An 18,614-nucleotide genomic window follows, 5' to 3' on the forward strand; every position below is an offset into this window, starting at 1 on the left:
GGCCCTACTAAGAGAAACAGAAAGAACATTCCAGAGAACCTCTGTGTGAGATTGGGGCATCTAGGCTGTTTGGTTTCCCCAAATGAAGGAGGGTGCCTGGCCTTGGGAAGGTCCCCACACAGAGCTTGTTTCCATGGTGTCACTCACACAGCCCCTGTCCCCCCCCCCCCCAATTCCTCCCTTTATTCCTTCCCTCCTCCATTTCTCAAAGCCTCCCTCATCTGCCAAGGCCCAGCTCACATTCCCAATACCAAGTCAATGCATCAGTGAAATCACCCCTGACTAGACCAGCAGAAAGTGAGCTCACCTATTGTCATGGTGAGTGTTGTCAACCTGACAGATCTAGAGTCACCAGGGAGACAGGCCTCTGGGTACACCTGTGGGGCATTATCTTGATTATGCTAATTGACATGGAAAGACTTGCCCCCATGGTGTGTGGTACTATCCCATGGGCTGGAGCTCTTAGACTGTCTATGGTAGAGAAATCAAGATGAGTGCTTCTGGATTGAGGATATAATGCAACCAGTCAGTTCCTGCTTCTGCACTTCCCTGCTATGATGGAGCCACAGTAAACCCCTTCTCCCAGAGGCTGTTTTTTTTTTTTTTTTTTTTTTTTTTTTTTTTTTTTTTTTTTTTTTTATCAGTGCACTTTATCACAGCAACAGGAAAACAAGCAGGGACACTTACCCTCAAACTCTCTTACTCCCATGTGATAGAAATTTTGTAAAAATCTTCTAGCTGCATTTTTAAACAGTATATGGATGTATGATTCTATGCAGATGGGTACAACCATTACATTTCGGTAGCCTGGTCTTTATGTTCCTTTCCAGGCCCCATGCTGCTGTGACAGAGACAGTGAGGATGGGATTTTGCATGTTTAAAATGATGCTGAGAAAGTGGAAGAGTGACAAATGAGCCCAGGAAGAAAAGATGTTTTCTACAGGGACAGTCATAGGTCACTAGCTAATAGAGTGCAGAATTCAGCTCCAGGACTAAGAGCTGAAAGTGAGTGTGTGTGTTTATCAAATGGGGAAAAAAGAAGTCTCCATGCTACTGATGTAGCAATTACACATTAGGGTTGTTCTTTCCTTCAAAGTTTCATTTTATTTTTAACTTAAATATATTTGCATTAATCCCCCTCCTTCCTCCAATTCCTCCCATACTCCCAGATCCCGCTGAAATTCATGGCCTCTTTCTTAAATTTATTAAAATTTATTACACACACACACACACACACACACACACACACACAGGGATAACATGCATAAATATACATAAATACAGCCCTTTGAGGCTGTTTAGTGCTGTTTATATGTGTTTGGGATATAGGATGGCAAATTAAGTGGCTCATTCCCAGAGAAGAGGAAATTCCCCTCCCCACTGCTAATTACCTGTAGCTCTTATACTAGGGATGGTCATGGTATCTTAACACGACAATTAAACTGACAATTAAGACAGCTCATGATCTACATGGGGACAATAGGAAACACATTCTGAGTGTAAGACCTCATCATCAAGGACTCAAAATTATAGAAACACAAATCCATTTGCAAGGAGAAAACCTGGATGAGAATGCCTCTAAGGGGGTTTCCTGACCAAAACCAGTTCATTAGGCACACAGAGACTGCTAAAACCGTGCGTCAAGGCCAGACTACATCTCAAGTTTTCAGCAGACTTGGCAGCAAAATCGTTGTGGTACTGGTTTCACAGGCATGAAAGATGCCAGAGTAATAGGGTCTTGCAGTCTTTTGCTAAGGCTCCTGAAGGCTACCCAGACCAAGCAGTGTGGGGCAATGTTGGATTCCCTGAAGAGAGGCCCTGAGAGGCCATTGCCTGAGACTTTGGAGGTGAAGTTCAAACAGCCACAGAGCTGTTGAAGAAAGCTACAAGCACAGAATAAAATTAGCCTGAGAGAGGGTATGTGCACTGCAAGCCACAGAGAATGAGAGATGAGGGAGGCTGCCCAAGACCTGTGGCCCCAAGGGAATTCTATCACAAACCCAAGATGCCCAAAGTGGAGCTTCAGCTTTTGGTGTTTACTATTAAACTTTGTTCTTATTTTGACACGGTCATCCTATACCCTACCTATCCCTGTTAGAATAGGAATTTTTCTTTGGGGCCATTGGATAGTGGAACTATATAACTCAGTTTTGATTTTATACGAGCACAGAGTTGAGACTGTCTTGAATTGCAGAAGACTTGGACTTTTAAACAGTGTTTGGGCTATTAAAGACCACAGGAACTTTTGAAGTTAGACTGAAAAGACTTTGCTTTATGAAGTGGCTGTGAGCTTATAGAGACAAGGGGTAGGAAACCATGGGTTAAAAGTGATATGTATGAGTGTCAAGTTAATGAGGACTGCAGTGTTTAATATTTATTGATTGTCAACTTGACAGGAGCTAGAATTATCTAGGAGACAAGCCTGTAGGCATGTCTGAGAGAATGTCTAGATTGGGTTGAGGCATGAAGTCCCACCCTAAGTGTTGGCAGCACCATTCTTAGAGTTGGAGTTCTGGATGAATGAAAAGGAGCGTGCAAACTGATTATCAGAATGTATCTGTTTCCTGACTGTGATGCACTGTGACCAGCTATCACGATCTCTTGCTTCCGTGCCTTCCCTGTCTTGATGGTTGTGCCCCTAGGCTCTGAGCCAACACTCTTCCTTCCTTAAGTTGCTTTTAAGTACCTAATGCATATGACATATTATAGTTTTGAACATCAATACTTGTATTTTAATTCTACTTGGTGATCCTATATGATCCTTCCATACTTCTGGATTCATCTTATTAGGTTTATCAGGACTTTTAAAGTCTGTGTCTATAAAAGATAGCAAGCTGGTTTTCTTTTTTTAAATTTTTTTATTTGAATTACAAACAAGATTGAATTACATGACAATCCCAGTTTTCTTGAGATGCCTGTTGGAATTTTTTATCAGCATAATAACTGGGTTCATGGAATACGTGTAGAAGTGTTTCCTTCTACTCTTATGAGAGTGTTAATAAAGAATTTGAAGTGTTTCTTTTCTGAGTATTTGTTAGAATTCACTATTGAAGTCATTTGAGACTGACATTTTCTTGTTAGAAAAACTTTTATTACTAAATTGTTTCCTTTAATTTAGGTTTATTTAGATTTTCTAATTTTCAAGTCAGTTTAGGTCATTTATGTATTTATCATAATTTGTTCATTATGCACAAGGCATATAATTTGTTGGCACACATTTTCATGCTACTCATTCATTATCCTTTAATTGGAGGTTGTTAGCAATTTCCTACTATCCCCCTGATTTTGGTAATTTGTGTCTTGTTGTCAAGCCACAGATTTGTCAGTTTTGTTGATGTTTTCGTGGAATGAACATTTGGCTTCATGAATTTTCTCTATTATCTTTTCTGTTTCATTGTTTTTTTTTTTACTGTAATATTTGTTTCCTTTATTCTGCTTGCTTTGGGTTAAATTAACTCCTCTATTTCTAGTTACTTATCGCAAATGCGTAGATTGAGTTATTTTGTTTTTTTTTTTTTTTCTGTGATAGGTCTACCTATGCAGCCCATTCTGGCCTCTAGATCCTTTGAGATCTGGCTAGGATTATAGGAGTATGCTACCATACTCAGCAAGTTTTCTTTTTTAAAGAAATATGCATTTGTTATTATTGTTGTTAGTGTGTGTGTGTGTGTGTGTGTGTGTGTGTGTGTGTGTGTGTATGATGTGATGTGTATAAGAAAGCATACAGACATGTGCATACCTGTTGGAGGTTGTTTTTATTTTTTACTGTTTTGGCTTTTTGACCTTTTTGAGGGGCCCAACACCCAGCTCCCAAGTAAATCACACATAGAAGCTTATTCTTAGTTATGAATATTCGGCCTTAGCTTAGCTTGCTTCTTGCCAGCTTCTCTTAACTTATCCCAACTATCTTTGGTATCTGGGCTTTTATCTTCCTCTATTTCTTTTGGTTTCCTGAGACAGAGTTTCTCTGTGTAGTTTTGGAGCCTATCCTGGCACTCGTTCTGTAGACCAGGCGGGCCTCGAACTCACAGAGATTCGCCTGCCTCTGCCTCCCGAGTGCTGGGATTAAAGGCGTGCACCACCAACGCCCGGCTTCTTCCTCTATTTCTGTATTCCTTACTTTCACTCTTACTCCGTGGCTGGCTGGGTGGCTGGGCAGCTGCCCCCTGATGTCCTTCTCTCCTTGTCTTCTTGCTGCCTCACATCCTCAGTTCTCCTTCTATTTATTTTCTCTGCCTGCCAGCCCGGCCTATCCTTGCTCCTGCCTCGATATTGGTCACTCAGCTCTTTATTAGGACCACCAGCTGTTTTAGATGGCATGGTAACACAACTTGACAGAGTTAAACAAACACAGCATAAACGAAAGTAACACATGATGATTAAAGTCTCTTTATTCAAGAAAATACCAGGGGCAAAACGCAGGCCTGAGTGAGGTTACAGGAACCCAGCAAGCACGGCCAGAAAAAGGGGCTCGGGTCTCCACAAGCCGTCTTAAGAAGCTTCCCTTATGTCACCTTCGCTTTCCTACACGATGCCCTTATGGGCGAGTCCCAGGTCCACCTGGTACCTGTCCCAGGGCGGGGCTAGGGTGTCTCCCTACAAACACACCTTAAAATAATATTCTATTACACATACCACAGCACAGAAGTGGATGTCAGAGGGCAAATTGCAAGAGTCATTACTCTCCTTCCACTGGGAGATACAGGGATGGACCTCAGGTTATCGGGACTGTAAGACAAGAGATTTTTGTCATTTAGCCATCTTGCTGGCCCTAAGAGATTTCATTTTTGTTTCACTGAAAACGTTAACATTTTTTTCCTTCTGCTTACTTGACAAGTAGGTTATTTGGAAGTGCCTTGTTCAATTCCCAAGTACTTGGTGATTTCTCAAACGTCCTTCTGTTGTTAGTATCTAATTTAAGTGAATTGTGTTTGGAAAAAATACTTTCTATGATTTCAAACCTTTCAAGGTTTTTGAAGGGTGTTTTGTGGCCTAGCATATGGTTGACTCTGGAGAATTCCCCATGCATATATGAAAAAGGGTATCGTCTTCCCTCATTGTGTGTAATGTGTATAAATATCACCGAGTTGTCTAAGTTTATATACCCTAATTTTCTACCTAGCTATTCAATCAATGATCGATAATGAGATGCTAACAGCTCCAAATGTCATTTTGAAGACTGTCAAGAATTGCTTAGATTATCATAATGCCCTGACAAAGTCTCTCTCCACCTCTCCACTCTCCCTGCTTTGTTTTTCTTGATAGAAGTCTTTTGTCTGATTTGATATATATTTTATTGTTAGGATAAATCTTTCCACCAAAAGCCGACTGAGCCCCACCGACATATGTGAGCTTTACGCCAGCCAACCGCCCGAGTTAGGCCCAAATGAATACACAGAAACTTGTATTAGGTTCAAAGCTGCTTGGCCAATGACTAGGACTTCTCATCTGCTAACTCAGTCTTAACTATCATAAACCTATATATTTTATAAGACTTATCTTATCGGACACCTTATTGGCGTCCCTCCTTGCTGGGATCACATCTTGCCGCTGGAGCAGGAGAGGAGGGGAAAAAGGGCCCTTCCTGTTTCTCCTTCACTTAAATATGAGTCTCCTTGCTATGTCACTTCCTGCCTGGATCATCACTTCTCTACTACATTTCCCAGAATCCTCTTTGACCCCTAGTCCTGTTTAACTTGCTGTCTCATTGGCCAAACATTATTTTATTTAACTATCAATAAGATAAACATACAGAGTACATTCCCCATCATTTTATGTACATTGTAATAAAAAGTTTCTCTTAGTAGGGACTTTCCCATGATGGTGCATGACTGGCACTCAGAGTAGCAACATGGATTAGTCATAAATGTACATGTTAGCTGAATGACTACATCATCACACAAATGACACCTCTGGTTTCTTGGGCAAGTCTAAGATTCCTTACCCTCACCATCTGAAGTAAATATGAAATGGGAGAATACTCACAGAAGACTGAAACACTCTAGGGAAAAGGTAAAAGAAGCCTTCCTCCTGCTATTGGTCATAGCAAGAAATCCCTGCCCCTCCTTCATATTTGGCTTTGGATTTTATCTCTCTGGATTTTTGTAGTTTTCAAAGTGGTATGCACAATAGAACTGGCTTTAGGTCTTGAGAAAATAAGCCTTGAACCTTGTATTTGCCTGCCTTCTATGGGCAAAAAATTCTTCCCAATCATCAGATGTCCCTGTGTAGGGGTTAATTTTCAAGTAATAATGAGAAGGAGGGGTTAAACTTCCAAGTGATATGGAAATGCATATGTATTGTCCATCTGAAGCCTGAGAGGCTAGGTAGCATCAGTAGCTGATGCAAAATTAGGTGTTCAGATTTCCAACCAAATAAGATTCCAATGTAGCATGATTGGCATTATCCACTCAGATACATCTTGACATAGCTTTTGAAATTTGATGTTTATCCTACTGAGGATAGCTACTTTATATGTCTTAAAGAAAACAGAGCATGTGCTTGTTGATGACTGGTTGGCATGTAATTTTCAGACACTTTGCACATATTTGACATGAAGGTGTTTTGCATAATCTATATTCTCAATCAACTCAAAGACTGACTGCTGTTTTTCTTTTACTTGGGAAAGCAAAGCCCATGCTTTGTAAACTTTTCTCAGAGTTTCTGTATACAGCTGGGGCTCAGGGAACAGGATGGGACAGCAAAATAGGTGCCATGTATAATGCATGGTAATTATTTATAATGCATGAAGATGGGTTACAGTTTAGATAGTAAAGAGAAGAAAAGGCCCAGTACAAAATGTTGAGGGATGGTAGTAGAGGATGATGGGACTGAAAATGCAGAACAGGAGCATCCCAAGTGGTAGAAGGACCACAGAGGGTTGGGTTAGGGTTGGGAGATACATCCAGAAAGTGATGTGGCACCTCTTGGAAACTTGCAATTGTCGTTTTGGGGAGACTGGTAAAGACTTTGGCATTTAATAATGAATTATCAAGAGTTAAATGATCTTGACATTGATTTAGATAATAGATAAGTCATTCTCACAACTCATTTACCTAGAATACCAGTAACACAGAGGCTGTGTTAATAGCACTCAGTGTTCTTATCAAAAATTTTTAACCTAAATATGTTGTTACCATGCAAATTTGACACACCTAGTAATGACTTCACTGTTCACCTATGACTCTGCATTCTCAGAATAATTTGAACATTTAATGTTGTTGAAAATAGGACAACCAACATTGTAAAATGATTTTTTAAAATTTTAGTTCTTTAGTTTCAGGAGCAGATTTATTTGCAAGCATACTATTTTTTCAAGATTGATTTATTATTTGATTGCATTGGTGTTTTACCTGTGTGTATGTCTGTGTGATAGTGTTGAATCCCCTGAAACTGGAGTTACAGACAGCTGTGAGCTGCCATATGGGTCCTGGGAATTGCACCCCAGTCCTCTGGAAGAGCAGCCAATGCTCTTAACCAGTGAGCCATCTCTCCAGCTTGTAAGCATACCATTTTATCTGATTCATTTGTCCTTTTGTCTATCCATCATGCATATATGAAGAACTTATTCCATGTTGGGCACTGGTAAATGAATGAAACAGGACATGATACTCAAATTCTGGTGTGTATAAAAAATACCTAGTAAACTTGTTAATATTACCATATCAGTTGCATTTTGTATAACTATGACAAAAAAACTCACAAGGAGGAATTATTAACTGTAGCTCATGGTTTCTGAAGTTCAAGCTATTGTTTCTTGGAGCCATGTGATTGGGAAGAACATCATGGGGGTGACAGGAAGCCACGAGCAGGACAGGAAGAGGTTGTAGATAGACACTGCCAAGACCCAAGGCTAGAGAAATGCTTCCTCCAATTCAGCCCCTCTCCCTAACATTTCCAGAACCGCCACAAAAAACACTACTAGCCAACAATTTAAGCCCTAACACACGAGCCTGAGGGGTAGGGAGCATCTCATATTTAAACCTTTTCCCAAGCCTATCCTTTACAATCAGTAGGTAAAGGGAATATATGTATTTTATAACAATCTCACCATTTGGTTCTGATTCACAACAACAAAATAGATCTAATAATCTGTGGGGAAAACTAATGTAATAAAATGTAAAAGGTATCAGAAGTATGTATGGGATAAAAAAGTGAAGTATTCATCAGGGACAGTGAATAGTAAATGTTATTATATTTGTATTTTACCATAGCAGAAAGCTGTACACACAATGTTATTGTAAAGTTCACCAATGTTGGTGTTTTGGTTTGGGTTTTAATATATTATCCATATGATTTACCCCCACTAATACTGTTGAAATGTCTTTGAAAGGATCATAAAAGTAAAAGACTGCTGTAAACACACAAGTATTATTCCATCAGTGCGTATCACTCCCTCTAGCAGGTGTGGGGAAGGTGTGTGATGTTTCCCACTTGGAACTCTGGGGAGCTATTCGGTGGCATTGCAGGGCAGGGCTGGTTCTTTCAGAAATAAAGGCATGTTCTTCCCCCCGCCCCTCTGTCTATGGAGCTCCTTTGCAGCCCATTGCTAAAACAAGTTTGAATGGTATTGGAAAAGTTTTATATTAAAACCCCAAGGCTGACATAAAGCACAAAACCCCAAGCCTTACACTGGAACCACTTTCTTTTGAATGATAACTGGTAGGTTGTTTTCTTTTTCTTTTTTCTCTCAAAAAGAGTTACTTATTGACCACACATGCCAAGTGACCTTGAACAGTAAGGATGCAGAACAGTCTAATTCCTAATGAAGGGAAACTGAGATGTTTGATTTTCTAATTTAAGAGGTAGAGGTATAGATTATGGACAACTATTAGCAAGCTCTAGTCAAAAATAGCACAAGAAATTTGAAAATCTTTGAGAATTTCTCCAGAGTGCCTCTTCAGAATGTTTCTTGGTCCCCTGACTTAATAGTTCTAGGAGAGTTTGAAAAGGTCCAGCCGGAGCACCAGAACCCCCGTTTTCTCTCCTCTACCTGGACATCCAGAGAAACTACACATCCTGACCTCCTTTATGTCATGTATGGTCATATGACTAAGCTCTACCCACCGCACGTGAGTGCAAGTGACGTGCATTACAGTATTTCTGCCTTGGTTCTCCATGTCTTCTCCATCAGCTTCTTGATGATGGCATCACCCAGACAGCCTTAAAAGCCTCAAGCAGCCTGAATCCTTGGATAACTGTGTGGAACAGAGGCATCCCCTCCCATTTCTTCATATTCTAGTGTCCATGTGATACCTGAGTGAAGCTTCTGGAATGTTGTGGTATGTGGATAAAGGCAGCTGGGCTGCCCTCACACAGGGTGCAAGTACATAGGAGAGTGTGGACTGTAATGACATGGTCCCGTCTGCTATTTTTGGAGCCAAAGTCCTGAACATCGTGCATAATTCTCAGGGAAATGTTGCCCTTACTGTAATCTCCCATTGGGAAAATTGTGTGGGAAAAGCTCCTCTGACTCCAAGGGGCAGGCATAAGCTGTCAGGAATATTCTAACTCTCCATGAAGTCTTAAGGACATGGTCCTTCCACAACACAGAGGACAAGACAAACACTCAGAAGTTGTAATGCCAAAATTCGGAGAAAATAAAATGAGAAAAGCAAACCAGAGATGTGGTCATGAAGGCACTTGGCCTGCAGTGGAAACAGAACTAAAGCATAGGGTTACCCTGTTAATCAGCCTGAGCCACTTACTGAGACGACTCTTGAGATCTAATGACAAAGTAAAAAGGGCTGAATTATAATTCAGTGGTAAAGTGCTTGCCTCACATGTGCAATGCCCTAGGCTCTAACCACAGTACCACTAAATAAGCAATACAATACACTAATAATCTTTAAAAAATGGTCTGACCCACAACTAACCACTGAACTGAACTGGAATCCAGTTGCAGAGAAGGACAAGTGAAGAGCAATGGGTCCCGACCAGGCTGGTGAAACCCACAGAAACAACTAACCTGAACATTGGGGAACTCTTGCTCCCCAGACTGATAGCTGGGGTACCAGCATGGGACTGATCCAGACCCCAGGAACATGGGTTTCAGTGAGGAAACCTCTGAATTCTATGGGACCTGATGTAGTAGTTCAGTACTTATCTCTAGCATAGGTGTGGACTTTGGGAGCTCATTCCACATAGAGGGATACTCCCTGAACCAAAACACATGGGGTTGGGCCTAGGCCCTATCCCAAAGGATATGATAGACTCTGATGACACCCTATGGAAGGCCTCACCATCCAGGGGAAGCAGAAAGGATATGTGATAGGTAGGGTTTTAGTTGGATGGGCGTGGTAGGGGAAGGACAGGAAGGAGAAGGAAACTAGGATTGTCATGTAAAACAATCTTGTTTCTAATTCAAATTTAAAAAAATCTGGGAAAAAAAGATGGTCTGAGCTCCTAGTATGTCTCCCTGCCCTGGAAGCCACCTTTTACACTCCAAAACTCTACCAGCTATGTGCCACCTCCCAGTGGGTCTGTATGGTGCTGGTCATTTCAATCTCCTTACACAGAGAAACCATTTAGAAATTTACACCTTGATTATATTTTCATTTTATTTATTTCTAGCTGTTTATTTTGTGTGTGTGTGTGTGCATGCCATGGTGCATGCGTGGAGGTCAAGGGTAAATTTTGAGAATCTGTCCTCTCCTTTAACCATGGTTTCTGGGAATTGAACTTAGAGCATCAGGCTTGCATGCCATGTACCTTCATTCACTGAGCCATCTCACTAGACCTGGATTATATTTTTAACATCAATTTTACTCTTAGCCAAAATATTCTCAGTCAGCCATCCTTTAGTTATTTGGGCTCTTTCTCTTCTCCCTCCCTCTCTCTCTCCTTGGTCCATTAACTAAAATAGTTACCATCTGTTCAAAAGGTATTTTGTACCAGACATGGCCTACATTATACTGTTTCATCTTCACATGAAGTAGGTCCTGTTAGTATACCCATTCTACAGATGAAAGAAGCTGAGGCCCCAAATTGTTAAGCAACCTTGCCAAGCTCATGTAGCTAGAATGAGGCAAGAGCAGGACTCTCCACAAACTGACCTTGCAACCTTTACCTTTAACCATTGCCCAACCTATCTCCATTTCCATCCAGCAGATTTTTGTTCATTAGTTAATCCTTTAGAGAGGCTAGTTAATAGAATTCCGTTTATGAGAACTTCCTATTTTACCCTTTCAGTGAAGTACTTGGGAGGAGGGTCCTCCTCCCAAGTAGGGTACTGTGGGACTCACTGTCAGGTACAGCTCCTTTCTCTCAGTCTTAGCATGGTGCATGCTTGGGTTTGGGCCATTGCCACAGTCTTCCGGGAAGGAGAAGCTAGAAGAAAGGCTTCTTGGCTCTGGCACACTCTTAACAAGCAAGAGAGGAGCCTCTCGGTGGGGCCAATCTGTCACTGGCTCTATATTTAGCACCATCTGCCAGGAATATTTCCAACGGCCTATTTTGATACATAGCACTTTGTGCAAATGAGAGTGCTCCGCCACTAGCTCGTGGGAAACCAAGGGCATTAAGTGGGTTTTCTGGCTCATATTGTGTTGCAAGTTGGTCCTTCTGCCAGACTTCAAATGAAATACGGAGAAGGAGTGAGGTAGAGTTTTTCCCAGGGTGTTAGTCCCAGGGGCCCACGGTTTTAGTGGCTCAAAAATCAACCAGAGCAGGCAGCTGGAGCGATGTTGGAGATGGTTCTTGCCGGAGTGAGGGGACAGGACTACACAGACCTGAGGCTCTTTCGCTGCATGCTCAACGCAGAGTTTCCCAGCTCCATCTCTGAAACCAATACAGACTCTTGTAGCCATAGCTAACCCCAGCACATCCTTCTTGGATCTCAGGCTCCCTTTTCTTGAGTAGCATTCAGTTGCACTCATCTGGTCCTCTTCTTCCTTTAAGGCATCCTGGTGAGGAAGATTCTATTGTTCCATTACACAGAAATGTGGTCTCAGAGAGAGAGAGAGAGTCAGGAACTTGCCCATGAGCATGCTGCTTATCAGCAGAAGATTCAGAATTCAAACCCAGGTCTGTTTAAAAGCTGTACTGCATTACTGATCCGTTTTGTACTAACCACATTCTACACTTACTATATACTTGGATCTCTCTGTTTTCCAGTTGCTATCTATAGACAATGTGTCTACACACACTTTGGTCTACAGTTACTTTCCAGACTCATTGTTTAACTGCATTTGAGGGATTCTGACCATTTTTAAAATAATTGTGTTATTCTATCAAAGATCTGCTGGCTATTCCACTAGAGTGGTCCCAGCAACAGCACAGTGAGGTCATGCGGCCCCAGTGGCCCTGGCTAAGGAGGTTGTGTGGCCCTATGACTCTGGCTTTGGCTGGTGGGACCAGCTGAGAAAACTTCTGAGAAGGTGCTCCAGCAGCAGAGGCAAATTTGACTAGAAGGAGACCAAATCTGTATTTATAGATGCCAAGAGCTGCTTAGAAGGGAATTGTCACCAGGCCTAGGCTGAGAAGAATGAGGACAGAGTGAGGTTCCTTGGTCTAGCTCTCCTGGATGGCTTTTTAATCTTAAAGAGACAGAACTTGGGAAAAATCCTAGATGATATATACATACATACATACATACATACATATATACATACATACATGTATTTTTATGAGCGTAATTCCTAGCAATCAATTTTTATTACGTTACCCTGGGACAAAGGTTTGAAGAGATGGCTGCAAGTTTTCTGTGACTGTTCATTTCCATTATCAGTGTAGCAGGATCTGTGACCTGTAGACATGCCTGGGAAGAGTTTTCCTTGCTGGGTTAATTGAGGAGGGAAAATCGACCTTAAATGTTGAGGGCACTGTTTTATGGCTGGGTCCCGGACTGGATGAAAAGGAAAGAGAGGCTTATTGCAAGCATGCATTTCTCTCTGCTTCCTGACCATGGATGCAATATGACCAGAGTCTCTAGCTCCTGTCATGTGACACCCTTGCAATGAACTCTGAGCCAGAATAAACCCTTTGTCCCCAAAACTGCTTTTGGCCAGGATATTTTTGTCATAGCAACTGGAAAAGAAACTGAAATACATGCTGTGACTCAGGGGGTTGGAAACTGATTCCTTGAGCTACTCTGAGATATAGAATATGGATGGCATATGACAGCAACTGCAATTGGCTCTTTTAACAGCCAATAACCTTGTTTCAGTGACGTATTACTGATTGTGGCTCACAATATTGAAATCTCCAGGAGATTTAGAAGGCTGGTTGGCAGTTTTACTAGGTTGTCTTCTTTGCCTCTGGTAAGACAACAAATGGGACTCTCTTGTCAGAGACAATCTCACTCATATGGAAGCAGGTGCTGGCTGTCAGTGGATACTTCAACTTGGCTATTTTTCTGGTTAGATACTGATGGTCTCTCCTCTGGTATAGGCTTCCACACAACATGAAGTCTGTAACACCAAAGAGACTCAAGAAAATAAGGTCAACTGCTTTATCCCTTAGCAGTTACATTGCATCAAGGAAAAGACCCACCGTATTTCCAGGCCAGTACAGACGAGTAAGAGAGAACACAGATGTATTTATCAAAGGGAGCAGTATCAGCATTAATTTGTAGGGACATGTAGTATTTATTGGGATGGACATCTTTGAAAAATAATCTATCATGCCAGTTGCATGACTTATGGGAAGAACTTAGATTTGGAATACATTGGGGTGTGAGGGTAGCCAGTGTTTGAGTGGAGGAGGAGTGACAGAGCAACAAGCAACAAAGATTCCACTATGCACTGGAAGCTAGGGATAGATACAGCAGTGGGCAAAGGACAGGGTCTTGGTCCCCATTCAGGGTCCATTCTAATGGGAGGGAAATGAAACTGTGTAAAGAAATAAATGTGTAAGTACTGTAAAGAGGCTAACCATTTGGGGCTGGAGGCATCTATTTTAAACAAAGTACCCTGGGAAGAGCTTTCTGAAGGGGGGGCAGTGGCAGAGAGAGTAAAGGGAGGAAGCAGAGCACACATGCAAACGTCTGGAGGAAGGGCTCCGAGGCTGAGGGATAAAGATGGCATGTCCAAGGCATAGCAACCATCCCAGTGTGGCGAGAACAGAGGGAAGGATTAAATTAAAGAAGGATAGGAAATGAGCTGTGAGAAGTGGCCAGTAATTAACAGTTAATTTGGGGTGATATTCATTTCAAAGCTTTGCTGCTGTTGATGTTTATTTCCCTGGGTCTTAAGACTTAAGAACAAGTCCTCCTTAAAAGGTGTCCATCATTAGTGCGGACATGCTGTTTTCTGAGCGTTAATGACCGTGATTTCATTTGAGGCAGAACTGACAGAATGCTAATTTCAGAAAACATCTCTGACATGAATGTAGAAGCATCTGGCCACCCTTAGGGTACCTTCTCACCACTTAAAACAGCCAATCTGGTCTTTGTCAGGGCATCTTTCTCTTTCTAGAGTAACTATGACAACGGAGTTGGATGCCACGGGTCTGCGGCAGTTCTATTTGCACACAGCATGTGACGCGGTCAGACACAGAGTCATGAATTGCAGCAGCTTCAGCTTGTCCCTTGGGTGTGAACAAGTTATCTCTCCTTCATGCTTTATTACTAGCTTTGTTCTTCCGTGACTCTTGTGACCATATGATCAGCATGATTGACAGGCTAGAGCATCGTCTTCCAAACTGTTTTGACCAGAACTCCTATATCGGTTGCCCATTGTCGTTGTGACAAGTGACCACAAATATAGCAGCTAAATAACAAAAATCTTAGTTCTATAGGTCAGAAGGCTGTCACAGGTCTCACAAGCAAATACCAGGTATCAGCAGTGCTGGGTTCCTTCCCTTGGGTTCAGTGGCGGTCATCTGGATTGTTGGCAGAATTCACTTCCTCACCCTTGTTGCACAGAAGTCTCCACTTTCTTGTGGCTGCCAGCTCCTTCCTGTGTCAGGAAAGCTATCAATGGTGGCTCCAATCCACTTACATTCTATCTGTCTCCTTTTTCTCCAGGCTCAGCTGCCTTAAACAGAGCCAGGGAAGTTTCCTGCCTTTTAAGGACTTGCATGATTTGACTGGGTCCCCTCGAGAATCTGGGATTATTTCCTGAGGTCTTTAACCCCAGCCACATCTTCACATTTGCCATGTAATGGGACAGTCACAGTTCTAGGGCTTAGGGTGATAGGTGACCCCTTCTGGCTATAGTCACATTCTTTCTTCCATACAGGAATGCTACAGCTTCATGGGACACGGTTGGGAAGCAGTCCTCCGCAGCAGAGGTATTAAGAAGGCTGAGTTCCAGACAGGCAATAATAGCAGATACAAAGGAACTGGTTTTACTAAAGAGCACAGACTCCTCACCTGGGCCAACAGGGTAACTAAAAGCAGGGTGGGAGGCGGCATCTCTGACCATCATGTATCTGCCTCCTTTAAAACTTAGAGTCAGATAAATAGATGCTGCTTATCTTTGCATGCAGTCAGGCTGATGCCTCAAGGAGTGTCTACCTGGAAACTGGTGATTCACCTGCTGCTACCCTCTTTAACATTGAAGGCACAAAGATAAGAGTAAGCCAGAGAGGTGCCTTGAAAACCTGTGGTCATTGACATAACTGTCCCTATGGATTCTGGGAGCACTGGCTTCTGGATTCCCAGTACCCCATAGACAGATCAGCCCATGATGAGATCAGCTATCAGCAGAGACAGTTACCTGATTGGAATGGATTGTCCCTTGAACAAGAAGGGTTTCTCCAGGGCTGCCTCGCTGAGCTAGTGACCAACCAGACCAGTTTCTCCAAGCCTGCTTCAAATCACCCCTTCAGCTCCTGCTCTGGTCCTTCCTCTGTTTAAACCTAAGGCTCAGTCAGGACCCCTAAGAGATGCCCACATGCTTACTTTCCAACTTCTTCAAGTGTCCATTTGCTTCTTTCTGGCCTTTTACGACTGTGTTTTGTTTTCGTCCAGGTGAGAGGCTGGGACTGACATGTTGGAGCCCCTGGAGTCAGGCCTCTAGCCTAGAACTCTGGTTACATGGGACGAATAAAGTGGAAAGGACTGGGTGACCAGGAGACTAGGTGGGGGCTGGGTCCCTCCACACAGCTAAGGTGTGGGTGGAGGGGAGGAAGGTATGACTGGCTTCCAGAGACGGATTTACCTTCTTACCATCAAGAAGGATGAATCAGATAGATCTTCTGACTAGAGTGGGCTGCCATGAGTGTCTTCCTGTGGTGCAGGAAGGAGGAGGGACAGTGACTCTTGAGTGCTTTGGGTAGTCATCTGACTAACAGCTTGTTAACCTTGTAACCTGTGGAAGTGAATCCCGCACTTGAACTTCTGTGTTGTGGGTTGGCTTGGTGACCAACTTGAGTGTGGGTGAATAACTAGCTCTTGGCTTCTCCTTTTCTGGATATGACAATTTCTACTCCCACACCAACAGCTACAGAAAGAGAGAGAGAGAGAGAGAGAGAGAGAGAGAGAGAGAGAGAGAGCACAAGAGCATAGAAACAGAAAGTCTGTGGCATTATTTGTGCTCAAGTTCTCTCAACCATGGACTTTTTCTGAGACTACGTCCTTGTTATACCTGTCCATTTCACTTTTTTCCTCCCCATCCTTCTTTATAAGTTAAATTATGTGTCCCCTCTTCCAGAGAAGCTAGTAAACAAGGAGGACCCTTAGAGAGACATATTTGGTTCCCTGGAGAAGGGGAAAGGGTCAAGATCCCCTGAGCATATTGAGAGCACGGGAAGAGGGGGAAGGGAGCTATGAGAATGAGAAGGGAAGAAGAGGAAGGATGCAGAGGTCATGAGGAAGCAGAAAGGTTGAGTCAGGGGAAGAATAGAAGAAAGGATATGTGATAGGTAGGGTTTTAGTTGTGGGGGTGGTAGGGGGAGGACAGGAGGGAGAAGGGAACTGGGATTGTCATGTAAAACAATCCTGTTCCTAATTCAAATAAAAAAAAAGAAAAAATAAATTATGTGTCTCCAAGAAAATGAAACCACCCCTGCCTTAAGTTTTGATTCTAAAGATCTGGCTTCAGTGGCTCTGCTTCTGAGCCACTTCTCTATTGCTATGAGAAAACACCATAACCAATTCAACTTACAAAAGCATTGAATTGGGTTAACAGTTTCAAAGGCTCAGAGCGCATGATGACGGAACAAAAACATGACAGCAGGAACAGCCAAAGGCTCACATCTTGATCACAAGAAGGAGGCAGAGAGAGCACACTGAGAATGGCCTGAGTCTTTTGAAACCTCAAAGTTCTCCCCCAGTGGCACACCTTCTCCAACAAGACCACACCCCCTAAGCCTTCCCAAACAGTTCAGTCAGCTGGGAACAAGTATGTGAATATGAGCCAGTGGGGCACATCCTCATTCAAACCACCTCATGCTGTCTTCCTAGTTGCAGAGCCCTTGCTTTGTGTAGTACCTGGCCTAGAATCAGACCAGCATGGAGACAGCAGTTGGGGAAGTCCCCTGGGCTCAACCAGAATGTCTCCCCTTCTAGGTACACGTTAAATAAATCAAAAGAAATGTGCTTATTTGAAAAATAGGGTGGAATTTGGTAATGCCTCTGGAGACTTGAGCCTGTGGGAAAGGAGAAGACTAGGAAGTTGGGAATTTAAATACAGCAGCACTCCACTGCGAACTCTTTGGCGGGAGGGGTCAGGGACTGCATGCATTCTGTTTATAACTGTACCCCTGCATGCAGGGTACACTCCTGAGAGTCATGAAGTTCAGCTGAGAAAAAATTGGAGAAAGAGGGTACATTCTCAGAAATATATGCTCCTTTGTACCCTCTCTTCTAGCAGAACCTCATTTCTGGAATGTTCCCAGGAATCTGAGGCCACATATCCTCATCCAGAAAAGTGACCTTTCCAGCCAGGGTGTCCTCCTTCTACACCAGGGGAGTTGCCAGCAGCCTGTCCTAAATCAGAACACACGACGGCATTTAACAATTTAGTGGACCACTATGTTGGACTTGCAGTCTTTTCATTAATGTTATTTAAATTTACATATTATAATGGCTGCTCCCCTTCCCCTGCCCACACAATGGAGCAGAAACCTCCACCGTCAGCACCGTCCAAGATGCAGTTACTAACCATCAGGTCTAACAGCTCTGGGGGTACTTGTGGAGGGGACTTGCAGTCTTCCCTCCGGGGCCTGCCCAATGGCCCAGCTCATGCCTTCAGCTCTCTGTCAGAGTCTCCAGACTCAACTGTGGATCAGCAGAAGTCATCTCTGTCCAACAATTCCCTGAAAAGCTCCAAAAATTCATCTCTGAGAACAACTTCCTCCACAGCCACAGCTCAAACGGTGCCCATTGACAGCTTCCACAGCCTGCCATTCACGGAACAGATCCAACAGCACTCGCTGCCGCAAAGCAGGAGCAGTCAGTCAGTCCTGCCCCCCTCTTCCATAACCCAGTCCTTAGGACATAGCCATAATTCTCCCAGTAGTGAGTTTGGATGGAGCCAACTAAAACCAAGTTTGAAGTCAACAAAATCAAATAAAGGAGGCAAATCAGAAAACTCTAGCAAGTCCCTGTCAGCTGGGAAGAAAGCTAAACAAAACAATTCTTCACAGCGAAAGGTTCTAGAATATGAAATGACTCAGTTTGACAAAAGAGGACCTGTTGCTAAGTCTGGGAGTAGCCCACCTAAACAGAC

General features: G+C 42.9%; 1 long non-coding RNA gene across 20 annotated transcripts in view; it reads right to left on the reverse strand.

Annotated features, from left to right (window-relative positions):
* Positions 1 to 4,414: 4,414 nt before the first annotated feature.
* Positions 4,415 to 18,614, reverse strand: part of LOC107980098 — a 42,993-nt gene continuing 28,793 nt past the window's right edge. For 18 of the 20 annotated variants that reach the window (XR_004770159.1, XR_004770155.1, XR_004770149.1 and 15 more), the window contains one exon: positions 17,126 to 17,872. This is a non-coding gene — a long non-coding RNA (uncharacterized LOC107980098). Of the gene's footprint in view, positions 4,729 to 11,207; positions 11,904 to 17,125; positions 17,873 to 18,614 lie in introns of those variants that run through there. The other 2 variants (XR_004770147.1, XR_004770146.1) reach the window with 2 other exon arrangements.

This window comes from Cricetulus griseus, chromosome 5 (genome assembly GCF_003668045.3).
Source record: "Cricetulus griseus strain 17A/GY chromosome 5, alternate assembly CriGri-PICRH-1.0, whole genome shotgun sequence".
Taxonomy (NCBI): Eukaryota; Metazoa; Chordata; class Mammalia; order Rodentia; family Cricetidae; genus Cricetulus; species Cricetulus griseus.